The sequence below is a fragment of the Ambystoma mexicanum genome, chromosome 7p, assembly GCF_040938575.1.
Source record: "Ambystoma mexicanum isolate Mex_15411 chromosome 7p, UKY_AmexF1_1, whole genome shotgun sequence".
Classification (NCBI taxonomy): domain Eukaryota; kingdom Metazoa; phylum Chordata; class Amphibia; order Caudata; family Ambystomatidae; genus Ambystoma; species Ambystoma mexicanum.
In genome coordinates, this window is record NC_090939.1 from 470,107,137 (window position 1) to 470,126,690 (window position 19,554).

At 46.4% G+C, this 19,554-nt stretch overlaps 1 long non-coding RNA gene across 1 annotated transcript in view; it reads left to right on the forward strand.

Moving 5' to 3' along the window:
• Positions 1–3,352: 3,352 nt before the first annotated feature.
• LOC138526121 (uncharacterized) overlaps positions 3,353–19,554 on the forward strand; it is a 75,178-nt gene continuing 58,976 nt past the window's right edge. The window contains exon 1 of the long non-coding RNA XR_011283495.1: positions 3,353–3,552. This is a non-coding gene — a long non-coding RNA (uncharacterized lncRNA). The remainder of the gene's footprint in view (positions 3,553–19,554) is intronic.

Genomic DNA, 19,554 nt, shown 5'->3' on the forward strand with positions numbered 1-19,554 from the left:
GGGATTCAGGCAAAAGAGTGGAGAGACTTTGAACTATTAGGATTCTAAGAAGAGTGGCAAATTGCAATTGTTTATTTATAACATGCTTAATATCCAGAGGTTTCTAAGCACGGACCCTGGGATCGAACCTGTGTTGCTCCGCGTTGTTTTGCTTCCAAGGCAAGTGCGTTGCCCCCGAGCTTTCCTCTCAAGAATTGGGATGTCCACTGAAAGATTATGAAATGAGTGAAAATTAGAACTAGGGCAACAGTTGGAAACGGGAAAGAGCAGAGTTACAGGGGTATCCATGATGAAAAGTGCTGTTCAGGACCACAAGGGTGCTGTGCAGTCACAAAAGTAACGGCACTAAAAGGCACAAGAGATAAGGGGAGGTTAATTAAAAGGAAAGAGGTCACGTGATGTGGGGGAACAAGTAATGAAGAAGAGGTGGGAGACCTCAGAACAAGTAAATGTGTAAGAGATCAGGTGACCTGGGTAACAGTAAAGCATATGGTCAGGTGACCTGGGTAAGAGTATAGTGTAAGAGGTTAGTTGCCCTGACTACAGTGAAAGAGTGCCTGCTCACCATATGGAATTCATTATTCCGGATGCAGGGCACAGTCAGGGTATGCCAGCTCAGTGTAGAATGCTGAGACTGAGGAATTGTCAAAACGGATCACCTGTAAGTGAACTCCTGCCAAATAAAGCAGCGGAGGCCTTCCCCTACATACGTAAAGATGCATGACTCCTTTTCTGTTGGGCGGGTAGGGAGGGGCATGAAGGATATTTAAGAATGTTGTAATGCTGTACCACCCCATGACATAGGGGCCCAGCGGGGCCAAGCGTGTTACTGCTAAGGCTGAGTGAGTGGAAAATCTAGTGTGAAACAAGTGAAAATAATGTGCACTATGAGGCACACCAAACCTTGGCGTACACACTGACTACACAAGCATTTGGAGAATATGTGAGAATGGCAATGGTGAAACTGGGGGCGCTGAAGCAGGGCTCAAGTTGAGGGTACACGTGGGGGGACAGAGTCCAACCACTTTTTTCAGAGGGTGTACTCAGCCCCCCCCCCCACCCCCCCCCCCCCCTCCCCCGGTAAAAGGATAAACATTCATTGGATGTCCTCTTTGAAGTTGCAAATGTATGTGTGTATTTATTTTGTGCTTTATACAGCTGCACACAAGCCCTCGGGCATCAGGGCGCTACAATCTAGTTACATGAGGCCCAGTGGCTAGTGAGATTTGCAGTTCAAGATTGGACAGTGGTACATGGGTATTAAAGCTGACCTCGGGGATGAACCTCAATCGTCAGGTTTGCAGGCCAGACACTTCACCACTGCACTATATAGAAACCTGATGAAAATTAACAAAACAACTAAAGGTGAAATGTTCCATTTCGGTACTGCAAGTTTAACGGAAAACATTTGTGTTGGCTTTTGGAGTTTAAAACATGCACACTTTTTAGCATTTTCAAAAACACTATTAGAAGATACTAACTACCCTCTCTTGGTTTTGTGTGTGTGTTGATTTTATGAAAGGCAAATGCCATTCGTGCTGTGCAATTTGGGTGGTTATGCAAAGCCAATTTAATGAAATGTGTATATTTCACATTGATATGCTAATATCTGGCTACATCACACCCCATTGCGTTTGTTTTGCCTTAGTCAAGGTGGAACGCTACTTTCTGACCTATGGACATCGATCTGATGTTGGCCACACGCAGTACAGCTCCAAGATCACTGGCTAAGAGGGGCACGGGTACGAGTTTAAAGGGTGGCGCGTCCCAGTCACTGCTCATTTGCTAGACCTGTGCGGTAGTTTGTCAGCGTTTGATTTATTCGGATGAGGGTAGAACAGTAGCTCTCTGGTGGTGGTGTAAGTGCGGCGAGCTCGTGGCATACTGGGGTCTGTGCAGATTGGAGACGTGCGCACGTGCTTTCGTTTACTCTTGGGTTTTGCGGTCACTTTATGGGATGAATCTGAGGTGCCCATTCGGTGTGACCTAGTTCATTGAGCTGGGGTCTTTTCGCCTGCTGCCCCCTCTTGGGTGGGTACGCGTGTGCTGCTGCTGTGCACCTCGGAGTTCACCGGGAGACCGCTTGGATTCTCTGCACCGCCTGCGGGTGCACTTATTTTTTCCATGAATTCGTGATGTGCAGCATCAGGTGGGCGAGCCCCACCGCGATCCAGGGGTGGGAAGCGACCCCCTCCAGAGCGTGCCCCGATGAGCGGCATCTTCTCGCCCCTGCGCCTCCCAGCGCGGATGCATCCGCCCCGGCACACCTCTACTCTCGCTGCCGAACATTGAGAGCAGTCTTCCTTCCACCAGCCTCCCACCCACATGCGCCACCCACGCACCACCCACGCCTTCCTCCCCCTCCCAAGCATGCTATGCAGCCCCGGCCAACTTCCTCTGAGTCAGACGGGGTCTGAGAGCGGCCCATGCCGGACTCGTGCCTGGGGGGTGGAACGTCGTTCTCCTTGGCGGAGCCCCAACCCAGAGGCGGCGCCCGGGGGATGAGGTCAGGCGTCCGCGGACGCGAGAAGCACATGGCGAAATACGCGGCAAGTAAGTGGCGCTGGTTATCGCGGCTGCGGCGCGCTCCGTTCCGCGTGAGACAGCGGCGTCAAGCTGGTCCAAATAGGGGTACATATGCCCACCTGATTGTGGGGTGACCGCTCCCATGGTCTTTCATATTTAAACCCGTTTCCTATTGATTCCAATCGCGGATCATATAATACAATATAAGACAATGTAATACGTGTCAAACATCAGAGACCGAGACGGTAAAAAAAAAATGCGAGTAATTCGGCTATCCGTGACGAGCAATGCAGAGTGGGGGCATGCATGAATTAAAGTCACCTAGCTCTACACGCTGAGGATTACCGCCACATGACGCTGAAATAAAGGAAAGGCGGTTGTAATTGTGTATAGGGACGTTGTTGTAATGTTAGAAATGATGCCCGCCCGCGTGTCTGGATTTTTTGGGTTCAGAGAAATCGAAAGGAAGGGGGACTTTTCTATGTTGTGGTTATAAGTGCACGCTTGAAATGTGGCGTCTGTGCATGCGGGCTCTGGAACGTCCCACAAACTTTTGGAATGAGGCAGGCGCGCGGGGGCTATTTGGCTTGTGGCTGGTGAGCTCAGTGTGGGGATTGGACTTAATTCGTGCCAGACATTTCCCTCCTGCGCGCGGTGGCCTGCTCTGAATGCGTGTGTCTGTGTGGGGCGAGGGTTTCCTGCGTTTCAAGCACTCGCAGTCTCAGCCTGGGCGTTTTCAGGCTCGGCCGCCTCTCTCTCTTTTTTTCTGAATGAGTGTCCTTTGTGTAACCCCAGTAATTCAGAAATCTCTGTGCCTGAGAGAGGGATTGCCCTGTCATGTGAGGAGGCCCCTGGGGCGGCTCCTGATTGGCCGGCGTGTTATTGGTGGCTCTTTATAAAAGCGCTTGCCCGGTAGTACAGCAGTCACCAGTATGATTTGGCCGGGACAGTGACACACCCCAGTGGATGGCAGTGCACCAACTGCGCCCGGTGCCCATGGACCGAGGACCGTCACCGCTGAGACCGGTAATTTGCGCTTTAATCTGATTTACTGAAAGGAATGTGAGCAATGCGCGCAGCACGGCCGCTTGCCCCGTCCCTGCACAAACTTAAGGCCACGTGCTTCGTGATCTCGGGTCGTTACCCAAGTGGATTGGCCCACTTGGGCGATTACGATGTGCATGACCCACCCGATCTCTCGTGCCGCGTGCGAAAATTGGGTTCTCGGCTACGGGGCGATCCTCATGAGGCCTCAACTGGGGAGTTTAGCGCGCGGCCGGCGCCTTTATAATGCACGCCCGCTGACGGCGAGGGTGCCGCCGCGAGAGGCCCCAAAAACAAGGGGGTAGTCGATTACGGAGCAAGGGCTGGTCATAAGGACGCTTTAGATTGTACTGCAACACAACGCATTATTTCGCTGTGTGGCGAGGAGGATGTTTGACAACATGTTTTGTATTGCGATTGATAAAGGAACGGCAGGTGTTGGATAGCGCTGTTCGCGGAGCTACCATCCTCTGTGCGCTCTGGTGTCAACGGGATTATGGTTTGGGAAACCGATAACCTGGGTGCGATTAAATGAAGTTCTGTCTGCGTTGTGATGTGCGCAATGCTTTTCGGTGCTGCTTTGGCGAAGGGGCTTTTGTTGGTTAAATCGTAGGTTGCATTGCAGTTTCTTGTGCCAGCCCTCCTGGCTCCCGAGTGGACATCGTTTATAAGACGTAGCGTTCATCTCCAGGTCTGCGAGGCGCTGTTCCTCTGCGTCTGGCATACGGACAAGTGATACAGAGCCTTTACAGAGTGCGCGTGTCATCCCAGGACATATGTAGGCGGATAGTACCGGCGAGAGTGCCCTGGCGATTGCAGTGCGGCTGAAGCGTTAAGCACAATGCGTGTCTAATGAGCTGCTGTGTTCCCGGGTGGGTGTGTAGTTTGCCGATGTAAATTCTGCAGCAAGATAGCGCCAGGCGTGTGTGGCGTTTCAATGACACGGCCCAATTGGCGCTATAAACCGCAAGCGTGCCCTAGACCCCGCCGTCATTTGTGAATGCTGTTCTGAAGGCGCGATGATGTCAGCCATTGGTCACTTTACCAGTCATGTGATGCGATGCTTAATGGAACGGGACAGTGTATCTCTCGGCTTGCTTGTCATTGCTTTTTCTTGTTCTTCAAACATTGTAAAACGAGTGCCTTCCATTTCTACACGCCTTTCTAAATCAACAGCTCAAAAAACGTTTTTAGATACAGTATGTGCAATGTTCCTTTTGAGGCAAGTCACGCATGCCACAACGCCACCTAGCATCCATGCTGGAAGTTCACTTTCAGTTCAGAGTCGGATCAGCAAGGCATTGTGGGTATGCACATGCATGAATGCTTCAATAAACACTGCAGAATGTGCATATTAATGGCTGGGGCAGTGCCATTGCTACGTGTTCAGCAAACATTCACTAGTCATGATAAAGGGATTAGTGCATTAAACCAGTTGCTGACAGTGAAAGCGATAGAGCTGGAAACCGTGGAGACACCAGGAAGCGTACCGTAGACACACCATATGAAATGCCAGTACTTGAGCTATGTGCAATCCGCAGCTGTGGCTGGAGATCACGTGTGTGGTAAAGTTGGAGGTTAGCACTGCAAGGGCCTCATTGCAGGCTTGGTGTTATTTCTGCCAGAAACGTGCCAAACTTTGCCCCATGGCTGAGTCCTCATTTCTTGTGGCTGGGAGGTTCTGAGGGGCCCAAGTGTACTCTGCAAATAATCAGGGTGTCTGCTAGTGGGACCAGGCCATACTATGCTAATTTACTGTGATAGCATGTCAACGCGGGCAATTACGAGTCCCAATATACCCCATTAGGGGGGAATGCATTACCACATGGGTGGTAATGGCATACCGTATGCAGTAATAATCACCACCGTGCAGAGCACATGTGCCTTTCTGGATATATGGGGTTCAGCAGTGATGGAGAGCAGAGAGCATGAGAGAATGAAAGAGCAGTGCCAGGAACAGCTAGGATACCAATTTGCATGTATTGTTCTTCGTACATGTATGTATTGCATGCTTCCTGTTGATTTAAATATTGCCGGATTATTCCCAGAAGTGGGAAGGTCTCGATTTGCTTCACTCTGGGAATTTGGCGATGCGAGGGTCCCACATACATGCTGTAGGACTGGTGTGCCCCGCTCCCAGCAACATACAACATCAAGGCAGTTATTTGCACACGGGCAGGGATGCATGTGAATGAGCACTGTCGACTGCCATTACGTGCCCACGAAAAAATAACCAGCATCATATGAAATAGCCTATTGGCGTGTGTTGCCTTAAATCTGGGTGACCATGATACAAATGCCCACTGACCCTGAGCATGTCCAGGCCGTAGGGTTCTGCGTGCCCCCCGCAAGCGCACCCCTCGCCTTTCTCCACGGGAAACGCTGGAATGCACGCAGCCCAAGGTTGAGTTTACGACCCGCGCCAGCAGCAGGAAGTGCCTCCCGATTGGGAATGAAAGAAGCCGCCTTCGCGATAAAGCAATCTCCGAAGGGCACGGCCCGGCACCCCCGCGGAACGCCGCGCCGCCTCTGTGGGAACTCTCGGTGAAGCGAGGTGTGGCCGGGCAGCACCTGGGAAAGTGCAGCGCGCTGGCCCGCAGGGGGAGCGAGAAAAGAGCTTGACTTCAACTCGCCCAGTGGGGCTCAGTGGGGACTCATACTTAATAGCTGGCCACCTGAAACATTAAACCTGTCGCAAATTAAAGAAAGCTGGCGAAACACGTCGACGTTATGAAGAAATGAACCCGCTAAGTGTTAACTGTAAAACTATCGCGAATGCCTTTGCTTTTCCGCGTGTCACCTATTAAAACAAGAGATTGCACAAGAGCACATAAGTAGTGTTCACAATATTGTCCCCATGGCAACAGTGCTGTTAATGCATTCGGATCTGGATGCTCTTCCGCAGAGGGGGGCTGGAAATGCCATCAGAGTCGGCGGTGTTCACACCGTGGTGTGTGTCACTGGGCGGGGTCGGGACAGGCAGCACTTCAAAGTGATATATCCTGCCCCCAGCTTTGACTTGCCCAGGTTTCTGGACTACAGGTAATGCATCCAGTGCTGGCTGTAGGGGGGGGAGCCCTTTTATCCTTGGAGGGGCGGGTGTGTGGGGGGCGTAATAAATCACTTTAATGCTCTAATCCCTTTCTCATAACTAGCCGGTCAGATAGCACAGTAAGTAGAGTGCTTGCTTTGATATCCGTGCTGAGCCTGCCGACGCATCCCGGCAGGGCCAGACTCAGCCTTTCATCCTTCCCAGGTTAATAAATGAGCACCACGCACCGTGCGTAATAAGCGGCGTTCAGATGCCCGATGGTTCGTAGTGCTATATAAATGCAAATTATTATTATCGTTCACTCCATAGAACCCAAGCATGGTAATTTCAAGAAAAGCAAAGAGCATTATGGGAACATAAGAATGGCCACATTTTTTACTTTGAATCATGTGTTACAGTGATTCAATAAGAGACCCTTTTGAGTGAATAGTGGTAATTAGGCTCTGCACTTTTGAGTGGTTACACTACTCTTCCCTACATTGCAGGACATATATACCAGTTTAGAAGGCAGCAACAAGTATGTGATGCTTTGGCTGTTTCTGTATTCAGTTTCCCATGCTGAGTCTACTGGAAGTGTCTGCTTGAAACGTGGGTTGCTCATGCATGACAGATCTCCTGTTATGAAGACGACTTATCCACGAATGCACAAGCAACCTGTGCTGAAATGAGCAGACCGCTTTCAGAAGACTGAACAGCACCACAGAGGCTTCTGAAAGCCGCCTGCCAGTTGTAGGACGGTTGCATGTCCGTGTGATAACACAGCTTCAGAGCAGATCCGTGGGTATTTTGGGCAAGCCCCTGGGTCTGAGGCAGGGCAGCGCTCTTGGTAGAGCGCTGCTCCGTCTTGTTCCAGCTGAATGCACCCAAGTGGGGTTCAGCATTGAGGAAAAAGCAGCAGTGTGCAAAATCAAATGCAGCCAGACATAGTAACACTTGACTGGCATGCATGTAGGTAGGTAGGTTTCTGCCCAGTACTCTGCATCATCCCAAGCACATGTGCTAAATGAGTTGTGCGTGGCATAGCTGTCGTCATATGCATATGCATTTAGCAAGTGTGTGTGTGTACACTGATTTCCGGATATTACATTGCATTGTGGTAGGGGGATTGCCCACGGGGTAGTATGCATTACCATAGCCTCCACATATCAGTCATTCCCCAAGTCGCTCCTAACCTAGTGAAACAAGCTATTGTCAGACTGTACACTCTCTCCCAACCATCCCACACTACCACATTGTACACTCTTAAATAAATGATCACCTCATTTTACACCCAGGCCTAACATTTCTGCATCACCATATTGTACACTCTTACAGGATGGCCTCATTTTACACTCACCCCTAGCCTTCCTGCTTCACCAGATTGTACACTCTTACACAATGGCCTCATTGCCCACTCGCGCCTAGCCTTTCTGCATCACTACATTGTATACGTGTTGCTAACCTACCCTTCAGCTACTGCCACATTGTACACGTACTCCCAACCTATGCACATCCGCAAGGACCCCATTGAATGCTCTCCCCTCATTCCTAGCATATCCTTATCAGCCACTGCATCGCAGTACACCCTCACCCCTCCTAGTTTACTCATCTCTGCCATTACTGCGCTGTGCACTCTCACTCTGCTCACAACAGCCATTACCAAATTCTACACAAGACCCCCCCCAACCTACCTGCTCCAGCCGTTATCCCATTGTACACTGCCGCTCCTCCCCTGCCCACATCAGGAACGATTACAATGTACAGTGGTTCCTAATCAGAATCAGTCGTAATCAGCCGCAATGGAGACATTGAGGACTTTGGCAAGGTGCTGCATTTAACCGATGGTCCGAACATCCTGGGCCTTTTGAATCTTATTGGGCACTGTAGCAAAGGGTCTTTCTCACAGGACGCGTGTCAGATTGGCCGTCTTGGGTATACACGTTTCTTACTCTGGTTGTTCAACCTCATGTAGTAATGTTAGGAAATACCCCATTTGACTGGAGCCATAAAATCAGTTTCTAGACAATAAAATGTACACCTGATTGGTATTGCCTCGACTTCATCAGTGAGCATTGCCAAGTGTGAGCACCTAGGTTGCCTGGCACTTGACAGGCGAACCTGCCCCTTCCAACCTGTACACGCAGTCTTTGTCGTTGCATTCTCATTAATTCATACATATGCAATTCTTGTAATACACATAATTTAAGAAGCCATTTCCTGTGAGCATCTCCCCCACCCCCAATACACTTCTACTATATGGAATGCTCTAATTTGCATGGTGATTACCACGCAATCCCAATAGTTGGCATGACCTGTACAGTGCATTTTCAAGAGATGCAGGCCACTGCAAGGTGGCCTTTTAAATGTGGCCAATGTCTTTGCCATAAACAGAACATGGATTATGACAGTCTGGTGTGGGTTCGATTCCGGGCCCTGAGCTTAGAGGCTGGAGTCTGACATGAAGCCCTATATAAGAAATAAATTCCGTTTTTTTTTTTTTTAATGGAGGTGCTCTCCTCCAATTTACAAATGAGTGGTCCCAGGCTCCTTAAATCATACAATGAAACGGCCCAACTGCTAAGAATCTGCTTCGTTTCCTCTTTTCACTGGGAAGAGTGTTGAGGGTCTTTGCGTCATCCCCCTGTCCCCAAAACCAGCACTCCAAACAATACATTTTAGGTTGAACAGTCTTTGTGATTCCCACCCTGCAACGCAATGCTAAGCATGCATGCGTGTGCTGTCCAGATTGTGTGCTCTCTGTAGCGCACGGCTCTTTCATGCAGTTCCATAGACCGCACGGGACCTCCGCATCCTCTGTTCTGACATGGATCAGAGCTAGTAGGCTTGAATATAGCAATACTCCTGAATGATAGGGCAGGTGCCATAGCAGGCATCTCATATTCCCTTCCCTTCTGTGAATGGCCTAACCCAACACTCCTCTACAGTAGATTATGGTGTCTGTACTGTCCCCTCTCGCTCTGCCACACTTGCTCTACTAAGCTTTGCCAACCGGGACACTCTAGTATGGAAGTTTTTATTAGCTTCCAAGTCTCTGGTTGTAGTGCGGATATCCTTATAACTGTAGGATTTCTTGGCTCTCTACTAAGCACAGGTAATGTGTCTGCCGTGGTTTCTACTTTACCCTGGTAAGGAGCCATGACATGAGTCCCGTGACCTCTTGTATCTAACAAAACGCAAGTAAATGCCTCAAACATGTGCTAAGGTATCACTCCATTATAAATGTGCTTGCAGATGATCTAATCCACGCGAGCAGCACCTCGCCCCATGAGGATCGTTCCCCACGGCCCCGTTGCTTCTGAAGGGCAGTGTCTGATGCACCTCTTTCACGTTCTGAATTTTTGTGATTGTTTTTTTTTTCTGCAATCGATGGCAGGAAGGTCCATATTCCTCACAGCAAAGGTTAATTGTCCTCCTCAGTGGAACCCGAGTGTAATTACTAGACTATATCAAATGCTTGTTGATTCGAAAGAAACCGTGGAGACCAATGCTGTTGAAATGCTCCTATATGCGTCCTGCTATTTTTAGAGAAGTACATTTTGCACTTGCTAGTTAAACCACAGGACTTCCCACTCAGGGGTGTAATAACTGTATAGACTGGGTGGGTGTTCTCTTACTATTGAACGGAGGATAGCACAGGGGCAGCAGAGGTTCGAATCCTTGATCCGTTCTTAGAAACCGAACTCAGGTACAGTATTAGGCGTGTTATAGAAAAATATAATTAAAATGACAGCATTGTGGTTTAATATCTTTTTCCTGTGAACCTTTTAGCACGTGCCGATGTTTCACAAGATATCTTGGAGAATTCTGGAGAACATCAATGACTGCTAGATTACTTAAAGGCAATCACGGAAACTTCTCAAACTTGTGATTCTAAAGTGGTTCCACAAATCAGGCATTGATGGCCTCGCCTTCCATGGACGCAGTCGCCTTGCAATCCTGAATGAATTAATTGGCATTTGAAGCCCTGAACTTGTCTCATTCATACTTAACATAAAGCCGATTTGGCCCCGTTAATCCATCGGGACATTTCTGTGCATCATCTCATATGCAAGCAAAGCAGTGGTGCAGGGTGTCTTTCCATAACCATCAGCTGCAGAATGAGATGCAATTTCGTGTGTATGCCTTATTGGCAATGTACTCATTCTCTTCCTGTAGCTGCACGTCTTGCACATCCCTGGGAGGCCAGGGTTGCAGTACAAGGGGTTAAGGAACACAAAACGCGCATGCAGACACGATGCTAGTGTTCACACCCCTCCAAGTCAATCTACAAAACACACCTGGCAGTTGTGACATGACAGTGGCTTTGAACATCAGTGTCACTCTGAAAAAAGTAAGAGCTGTACAGGCCATGCTCTATAAGATTAGGATAATTGCACAGTTGTTCAATAGTGTTCGTAATAGTGTTACTTTGATTACTGATTATTGTGTGTTACTTATATGGAATGGTAAAAGCATATATAAACAATATTCTTATCTACAGAAGATCCGTTTTTAAAATGAAGTAACATTTTGATTGGGTGAAAGTATGGTGTGGCTGTTCTACTGGCATCAAAGGATAGGTAAGTCCACTGGAGTATACAGAGGATAGAAACAGATTCTACATGTGATCTGTACTTGGCTGTACCACTGGAGTATACAGAGGATAGAAACAGAATCTGCATGTGATCTGGACTTGGCTGTACCACTAGAGTATACAGAGGATAGAAACAGATTGTACATGTGATCTGTACTTGGCTGTACCACTAGAGTATACAGAGGATAGAAACAGATTGTACATGTGATCTGTACTTGGCTGTACCACTAGAGTATACAGGGGATAGAAACAGATTGTACATGTGATCTGTACTTGGCTGTACCACTGGAGTATACAGGGGATAGAAACAGATTCTACATGTGATCTGTACTTGGCTGTACCACTGGAGTATACAGGGGATAGAAACAGATTCTACATGTGATCTGTACTTGGCTGTACCACTGGAGTATACAGAGGATAGAAACATATTCTGCATGTGATCTGGACTTGGCTGTACCACTGGAGTATACAGAGGATAGAAACAGATTCTACATGTGATCTGGACTTGGCTGTACCACTAGAGTATACAGAGGATAGAAACAGATTGTACATGTGATCTGTACTTGGCTGTACCACTAGAGTATACAGAGGATAGAAACAGATTGTACATGTGATCTGTACTTGGCTGTACCACTAGAGTATACAGAGGATAGAAACAGATTCTACATGTGATCTGTACTTGGCTGTACCACTGGAGTATACAGGGGATAGAAACAGATTCTACATGTGATCTGTACTTGGCTGTACCACTGGAGTATACAGGGGATAGAAACAGATTCTACATGTGATCTGTACTTGGCTGTACCACTGGAGTATACAGGGGATAGAAACAGATTCTACATGTGATCTGTACTTGGCTGTACCACTGGAGTATACAGAGGATAGAAACATATTCTGCATGTGATCTGGACTTGGCTGTACCACTGGAGTATACAGAGGATAGAAACAGATTCTACATGTGATCTGGACTTGGCTGTACCACTAGAGTATACAGAGGATAGAAACAGATTGTACATGTGATCTGTACTTGGCTGTACCACTAGAGTATACAGAGGATAGAAACAGATTGTACATGTGATCTGTACTTGGCTGTACCACTGGAGTATACAGAGGATAGAAACAGATTCTACATGTGATCTGTACTTGGCTGTACCACTGGAGTATACAGGGGATAGAAACAGATTCTACATGTGATCTGTACTTGGCTGTACCACTGGAGTATACAGGGGATAGAAACAGATTCTACATGTGATCTGTACTTGGCTGTACCACTGGAGTATACAGGGGATAGAAACAGATTCTACATGTGATCTGTACTTGGCTGTACCACTGGAGTATACAGGGGATAGAAACAGATTCTACATGTGATCTGTACTTGGCTGTACCACTGGAGTATACAGGGGATAGAAACAGATTCTACATGTGATCTGTACTTGGCTGTACCACTGGAGTATACAGGGGATAGAAACAGATTCTGCATGTGATCTGTACTTGGCTGTACCACTGGAGTATACAGAGGATAGAAACATATTCTGCATGTGATCTGGACTTGGCTGTACCACTGGAGTATACAGAGGATAGAAACAGATTCTACATGTGATCTGGACTTGGCTGTACCACTGGAGTATACAGAGGATAGAAACAGATTGTACATGTGATCTGTACTTGGCTGTACCACTAGAGTATACAGAGGATAGAAACAGATTGTACATGTGATCTGTACTTGGCTGTACCACTAGAGTATACAGAGGATAGAAACAGATTCTACATGTGATCTGTACTTGGCTGTACCACTGGAGTATACAGGGGATAGAAACAGATTCTACATGTGATCTGTACTTGGCTGTACCACTAGAGTATACAGGGGATAGAAACAGATTCTACATGTGATCTGTACTTGGCTGGTCCACTAGAGTATACAGGGGATAGAAACAGATTCTACATGTGATCTGTACTTGGCTGGTCCACTAGAGTATACAGGGGATAGAAACAGATTGTACATGTGATCTGGACTTGGCTGGGGATGAATGACTGATTTTATAATCTCATCCTTAATGATCCACTCAGCTGCCCTTTTAGCATTCACATACTTGTTGTCTTGAGATTTCCATATCACATATAAAGAGATTTTATCAATATTGATGACAAATTATTGGTAATCAATAGTCAGATTTGACCAATACTCATTGATAATATCTGACTTGTAATTGGTGTTGTGGACTGTGGCTTTAATGCTTGACATTAAGACTTGAAATAATGCAAATCCATTTTAATCATATAAGGCTGACAAACGTGAAAGAAAACCGTGCAAGTAAATACACACATTTGAAAGTCCGTGAAATTAGATTCCAAATCAAATCAAAGCCATTCAGTAACTTCTGTCTAAATAGGAGACAAACAAGGCTGCCTAGCCAGATTCCTGACATCAATGCTGAAGTGCCGTGAGTAGGGAATATAGAAGAAAAGGAAAGGAGGAAGGAAAGTAGAGATAAAAGCTTAAACTGAGAATGAATCAAATTGGCCGTGATAAAGTGTTACCCATAAAGGGATATATAACGCAGAGGATAATTATTGCTGCTTCTATTATTCTAATGGCATCTAAAAGTAGAGTTCTGGGAACTTTCGTGAATAGATGAAATTCCTGGGTTTTGTTGTAGCTGTGCCCCTATCGAAGTGAATGTCCATCTATAGGGGTATGTAGGGAGGGGTCTGTCGTCTGCCGACGTAGATACTGAAACACAGCTGATACTGCAACACAGCAGATGTATGGGACAAGTGTTAAGGTTGCGCGGTGGATGAATCCCATTATATCACGTTTCGGTGGTAGAAATTGTTATGTACCGCCTTCTTCAGGTCTCAACTCATACGAACCTGCAAATTACCAAAGTGCAGATGGTGGTGCAGTAGCATTGAGAGTATGTATATAAGTGCAGGCCTCTATATCTTGTGGCTTTACTTACCCTCTGGTTAGTAATCCATGTCCTGTCCCAGTATGTGGAGAGAGACGCTCTGCAGATCCGCGGTCAGGTAGAGCGTGCTTAAATCACAACTTCCATCAGCGTTTCTTGCTACTGTATAATTGGTAAGGTAGCGGGCGGTCTTGGTTCGTGTGTTCCTATATTGTTTGCGAGGGGGAGGGAGGAAATGGGGGGATTGGAAGGGTGTTTTGGTGTGTGGTAAGGGAGAGCGGGGAGGGGAGGGAAGGAGGGCGGAAGCATATGGGATCTGCATTAGTGTCAGATCGCTGATTGGAGTGTTGCCGCAAAATAATGCATGTGTTGAAAACCTCACTGGGCCAACCTAGTAGCTGGAATACGTGAGCCCCAGTGAGGATCGGGGCATCTGAGGCCCAGAAGTGCAGTATAAATTCTACAATGTGAGGCTAACCTTATGTATTTTAAGTAGCTTGTGACGGATGCGGGATGCGGTCTCAGTCGGTGTTCATCTGTGCCGGTATGTTAGAATAGTTGTGAGAGCAACCAATGCTTCAAGTTAAGCCTGATTTATGATTGGTGTTGTGTATGTGTTACGCTGCCGGCGTGAGCGTCGTTGTCATGGTGCTTAGACGCTAGGTCTGGCACAGAACGCAAGTGAGGAAACCCGCCTCTTGTGTGAGGGGTGTTGTTCCGGGCAGCTTTTAAATGTGCAGATACTGCTTTGGGGTGAGTGACGCAGTGTGAAGAATCGAACGGGTAGTATCTGCAGGCATGTCCCATGTGACTATGTGAGGGCAGGTCAGCCAACGTCCAATGTGCATCAGGGACTGATAGAGAATCCAGCTGGGCTTACCATGTGGGGCAGTATGTTTGTGAAAGGGGGGTGGGTTGTTTACCTGTAGTCGATTCATATGGTGTAGATAAAGTCCCTCACATAGCAGTTTCTCTGTCCGCAATTAGTACGTAGTGGGAAGGAATTGTTCATTCAGACCATTATTGTAGGTGTCCAGGCAGTGTATCCAATGGGAGTCTTTTTCCAGAAGGCTTTTCTGTACATTGGGTCCTCCTCTAACTTTCTCCATGATCCACCACAAAATGTCATTGGCGGAGTGGTGAGCTTTGATGTAGTGGTCTACAAGAGGTGCTTTGATGTTTTTACATCGAATTTTATATCTGTGTTCTGAGATTCTGGTGCTTACCATTCGCATGTTCTGACCTACATATCTCAGTCCACATGGGCACTGCATGCAGAAAACTTGTTGATTGGTTTTGCAGTTAGTTAGATCTTTTAGGACCCATTGTTTGGTCGCCGATTGGAAAGTTTGTATTTTGGTGGTGAATTTGCATGCTGTACACTTTCCACAGGCGAAGAGGCCTTTGATGGTGCGTAAATTCCAAAGCCCTGTACGAGGTCTCTTGTCTGTATGGGGAGTGTACCAGTTGTTCCCGAATGTTTCTTGCTCGTTTGAAGGCGAAGCATAGTGGTGGTGGTTCTTCTGGTAGGTAGAGGCGAGCCAGGAGCCAGTACTTCCGTATGATTTTCCTGATCAGGATAGTGTGTGTACCATAATGGCACATGTAAGACTGATTGTTGTCGCTTTAGGGAGTAGAAGGGCTTCCCGATTTGTGTATCTTGCCCGTTTTTTTTGGGTAGTCTCGTGTCCGCAGTCTAGTGTCCAGGGCCTCTGCATGTCTGTGGAAATCATGCATGTAGGTGCAGTTTGTTCGTATGCATAGAAATTGTCCATATTGCAAATTTTCTTTTGTATGGGTGGGATGATTACTAGTATAGTGGCTGTTCTACCCGCATTATGAACTGCATGTATGTTTGTTGCCGGCGTAGCAACAGATGACTTAACTACGGTAGCTCGTCACGCAAGGACATTATCATGGTGGTGCGTGGGACCAACATTTTGGGTTCGTGGAGACGTGCTATAACCGCACCACCAGTGCAGACTTGCAGCTAACGATGTCATGCTAATCGAGAATGGCCACACCGCCAAACTCTTGCTAACAACTGGCTTAATTGTATGCCGGGTGCTTTTAGAGTCGCCTATTTCCAATGCCCCTGCGTGAATCCAAGCAAAATAATTGCTATTAAAAGAACAGCCGCAAGGCTTGCTTGATAAGATAAACCTGTATGGAGTTACTTCTCAATGTGGCGCTACACTATAAATAGTTGGCGCTCTGGCCTAGCTCGTTCATATTAACTCTTCACGGTTGGGGAAAATATCCCAGTACTTTCCTTTTGGCCTCGTTTTAAAAATGGTGGAACTTGTGCAGGGTGGATAGGCTTAGCTTGCGCTTAAGTACATAAGGGCTAATTTTTGCATTTTTCATAATTTCCAAGAATAAATGCAAATAAAAGGTGGTCAAACTTGCAGTTACAGCATAAAATATATTTTTGGGAAAAAGTATAAAATACCTCCCAAAATTAACGCTTCACGGAGGCACTGAGCTTTGTCTTGGGCGGATAGCCCAGGGGCAACGTGCTCGCCTTGGAAACAAGCCGACACAAATCAACCCAGGTTCGATCGCCTGGTCTGCGCTTAGAACATTCTGGGTATTTAGCGGGTTATAAATAACCAATTATAATTTTAAATGGTTCCTTACAGATCCGCATGATTTTACCAGGTGCTAACAAAGGCGGGAATCCATCATCATCACAACGAAAATGACTGGCTGCTGTTAAACCAAATGTTTTTGCAGGTGAAGCCGGAATAATGCACAGTGGGCTTTGCCCACACTCCTCCTACAAAAAATGGCTTTTGCTTCTGGGTCTTACCTTCTGAATAGAAAGAGGAACCAACCATTTAGAACAATGTTTTCTGAGTCTATTTGAAAAAGAGATTGGTCAATCAAGAGTTGGTGAGATCAATTTAGACTTTTCAGTGGCTGAGTCAATTCACCTCAGTCTGAACAATAGAAGTGAATGGGGCTCCTCGTTAAGTTTCTATGGGTACTATTCCGTTTCCCCATTCGTCTTATTTGATGTTCTCTCCTCGTGCATTCCCCTTTGGAAGCATTTGCTTGCTGGTGTATGCCTTCTTAACTCTTATTCTCATAACCAGTGTAAGTAATTAATTAACACTCCCGGTGGATGTGTCAACCATTCGGTTTGCTCCAAACCTGGGCTGAATCCCACAATCCAAGGCCCAGGTTCAGGCAAACGGGCTCTGTGGAGTTACACACCCGGCTATCTTCCCTCTTCCTCCATGCTGCTTCCCTGCTCTCCCTGCCTCCAGCACCACAGTCAGACCCCACTTACCTCACTCGTGATTGGGGTGCCACCATGCTGTACCTCACTGCCCCCCTCCTCACGCCCCTGGCCACTATGGAAATGAGAAAGGGGCTGCACACGGAGCTCCACACCCCATTTCTATCGCAGCCATGTTAGGTGAAGATGAATTTGTGAGAAAATGTGTGTTGCGTATTCACCACGACGCCTTGTTTATCATAAATACATTTCTGTTAGGACTGAGCGGGTTGGCTTCTGAGTGCTAATAGCAATAAGCACCCATTCTAGCGGCTACAATGCATAGTAATAGTATCAGGGCCCAGCATTAAGGACCTTGCTTCTCTTGGGTCGATAGCTTGGGCCCAAGCTGTTAACACATGGCGCAGCCCTCAGATTGGGTGCTTATTGCTTAAGCATTCGTTATTCTTTACGGAGACATAATTATGTTTCGAAATTCAAATTGCAATGCTTTCTTCTGATTAGACCCTATGGCCCTCCCTTGTTATGCCATATAAAGTTCAGATGTTTAAACACAACTAGAATGTATCCATGGGTAGACGTGGCCCAGCTTGTAGGTTGCAGACTTTGGAGCCAGGTCATCAGATCTCTAATCCGCGCACACTCACTGGTCCGGATCTTGAACGGTTCTGAGTGCTTGCCTTCATATAGCCCTGACTTGCACCCTACCAGTGGCAACATTTGGGGCACAGTTTGGTTATTCTCCATCTGTCCCGCAACATCTCAATGTTAATGTTTGAAAAATCGGGTTTGTGTTATAACGTCTTTTGATGAGTTGTTTGTAATAAGCGGCAGGACAATCCATATTCTGCCAGGCTATTTCAAAGTTTAAAAGTCATCATCAACTGAACCCAAGCAAAATTACAGAATAGCAGCTCTATATTTTTTTTTTATTGTGTTGTCGTTTTTTTTATAAACCTTTTTTTACACATAAAAACACATCCATGTATTCTCTCCTCTCCTATTGTCCTATCATGTCAATGCTGTCCAGTTGACCTTGTCCTTTATTTCATTTTACCTCACTCTCTCCTCCTTCTTGTCACTTCCTCAACTCAAGGACATTGTCTAAAAAGTCTATACCTGCACATGTACGCGCCCCGTGTTCTCTGCAAGTAGAAAAAGACTCTACCATTCCTCAGCCAATAAGGTACTGGTATCCGTGATATATCTATGGAGGTAATTTGTCCACTTTATTGTATGTCCCGTACAGATAGTTGGGTCTTACTTTATAGATTCAACGGTATTTGATTGCTTGCAGAATCTGCAATAATTATCAAAATAACCATCTTGTTTCCTCATGTACATAATCTATTTTGTTAGTATAAATTCAGTTTTAAACTTATTGATTCCTGTGATAGGGACTTGGGAACGTCTTTAGATATTTTGGCAATTTGTTAATTGGCCGTGGGTCCAAAGGAAATAGCACAAAGGATTTGTAATCTACAATTTTGTATTTCTATCCAGTCACTTTTTTTCATTTTTGTTTTGAACGCTTCCGGATTCTTAAATAACATCTCTGGCGTTGTTTCCAAATATGTTAAGTGTCCATACATAACTTTTGCCAATTTCCTAAGGGCCACGGATGCTCTGATAACTTTTCGCCATAGAATCTTATAAGGTGATGCAGAGTTTTGCATTACCATAGTTTAAAGCTTTTCCATAGTAAGATTAATTGCAATGACTGCAGACTTAACTCGCATCTTATGGCGAGTAATGGGACGTTTTTGGGCAAGGTGTTCCATAGGTCTCGTGATTGTCTCGGGGGGATAGCTCAGAGTGAACGTGCTCACTTTGGAAGCAAGACCTCACAGAGCACCACAGGTTTGATCCCCGGGTCCGCGCTAAGAAACCTCTGGGTATTAAAGTTATTAATGGAACTAGCTTGGGTTTTCCAGATCTAGCATGTATGATGGATCCTTCAGTTGCAAGTGCTTTCATTTTTGATTTTAGCCTGTTTACCCAAGTTGCTTCTCCTAGTAGTTTGGAAAAATGAATACCTAGATATCTTGTTCCCTATATTCCATTTACACAGTGCATTTTTTGTTTCCTCTTCTTCCTTGTGAAAGGCATAGAATGTTTGATTTTTATTGTATTGATCACAAGAGCATTTGCTTGCATGTATTTTTGAAGCGCTAGTTTGCGCTGTAAGCCAATTTGGGTTTGATCT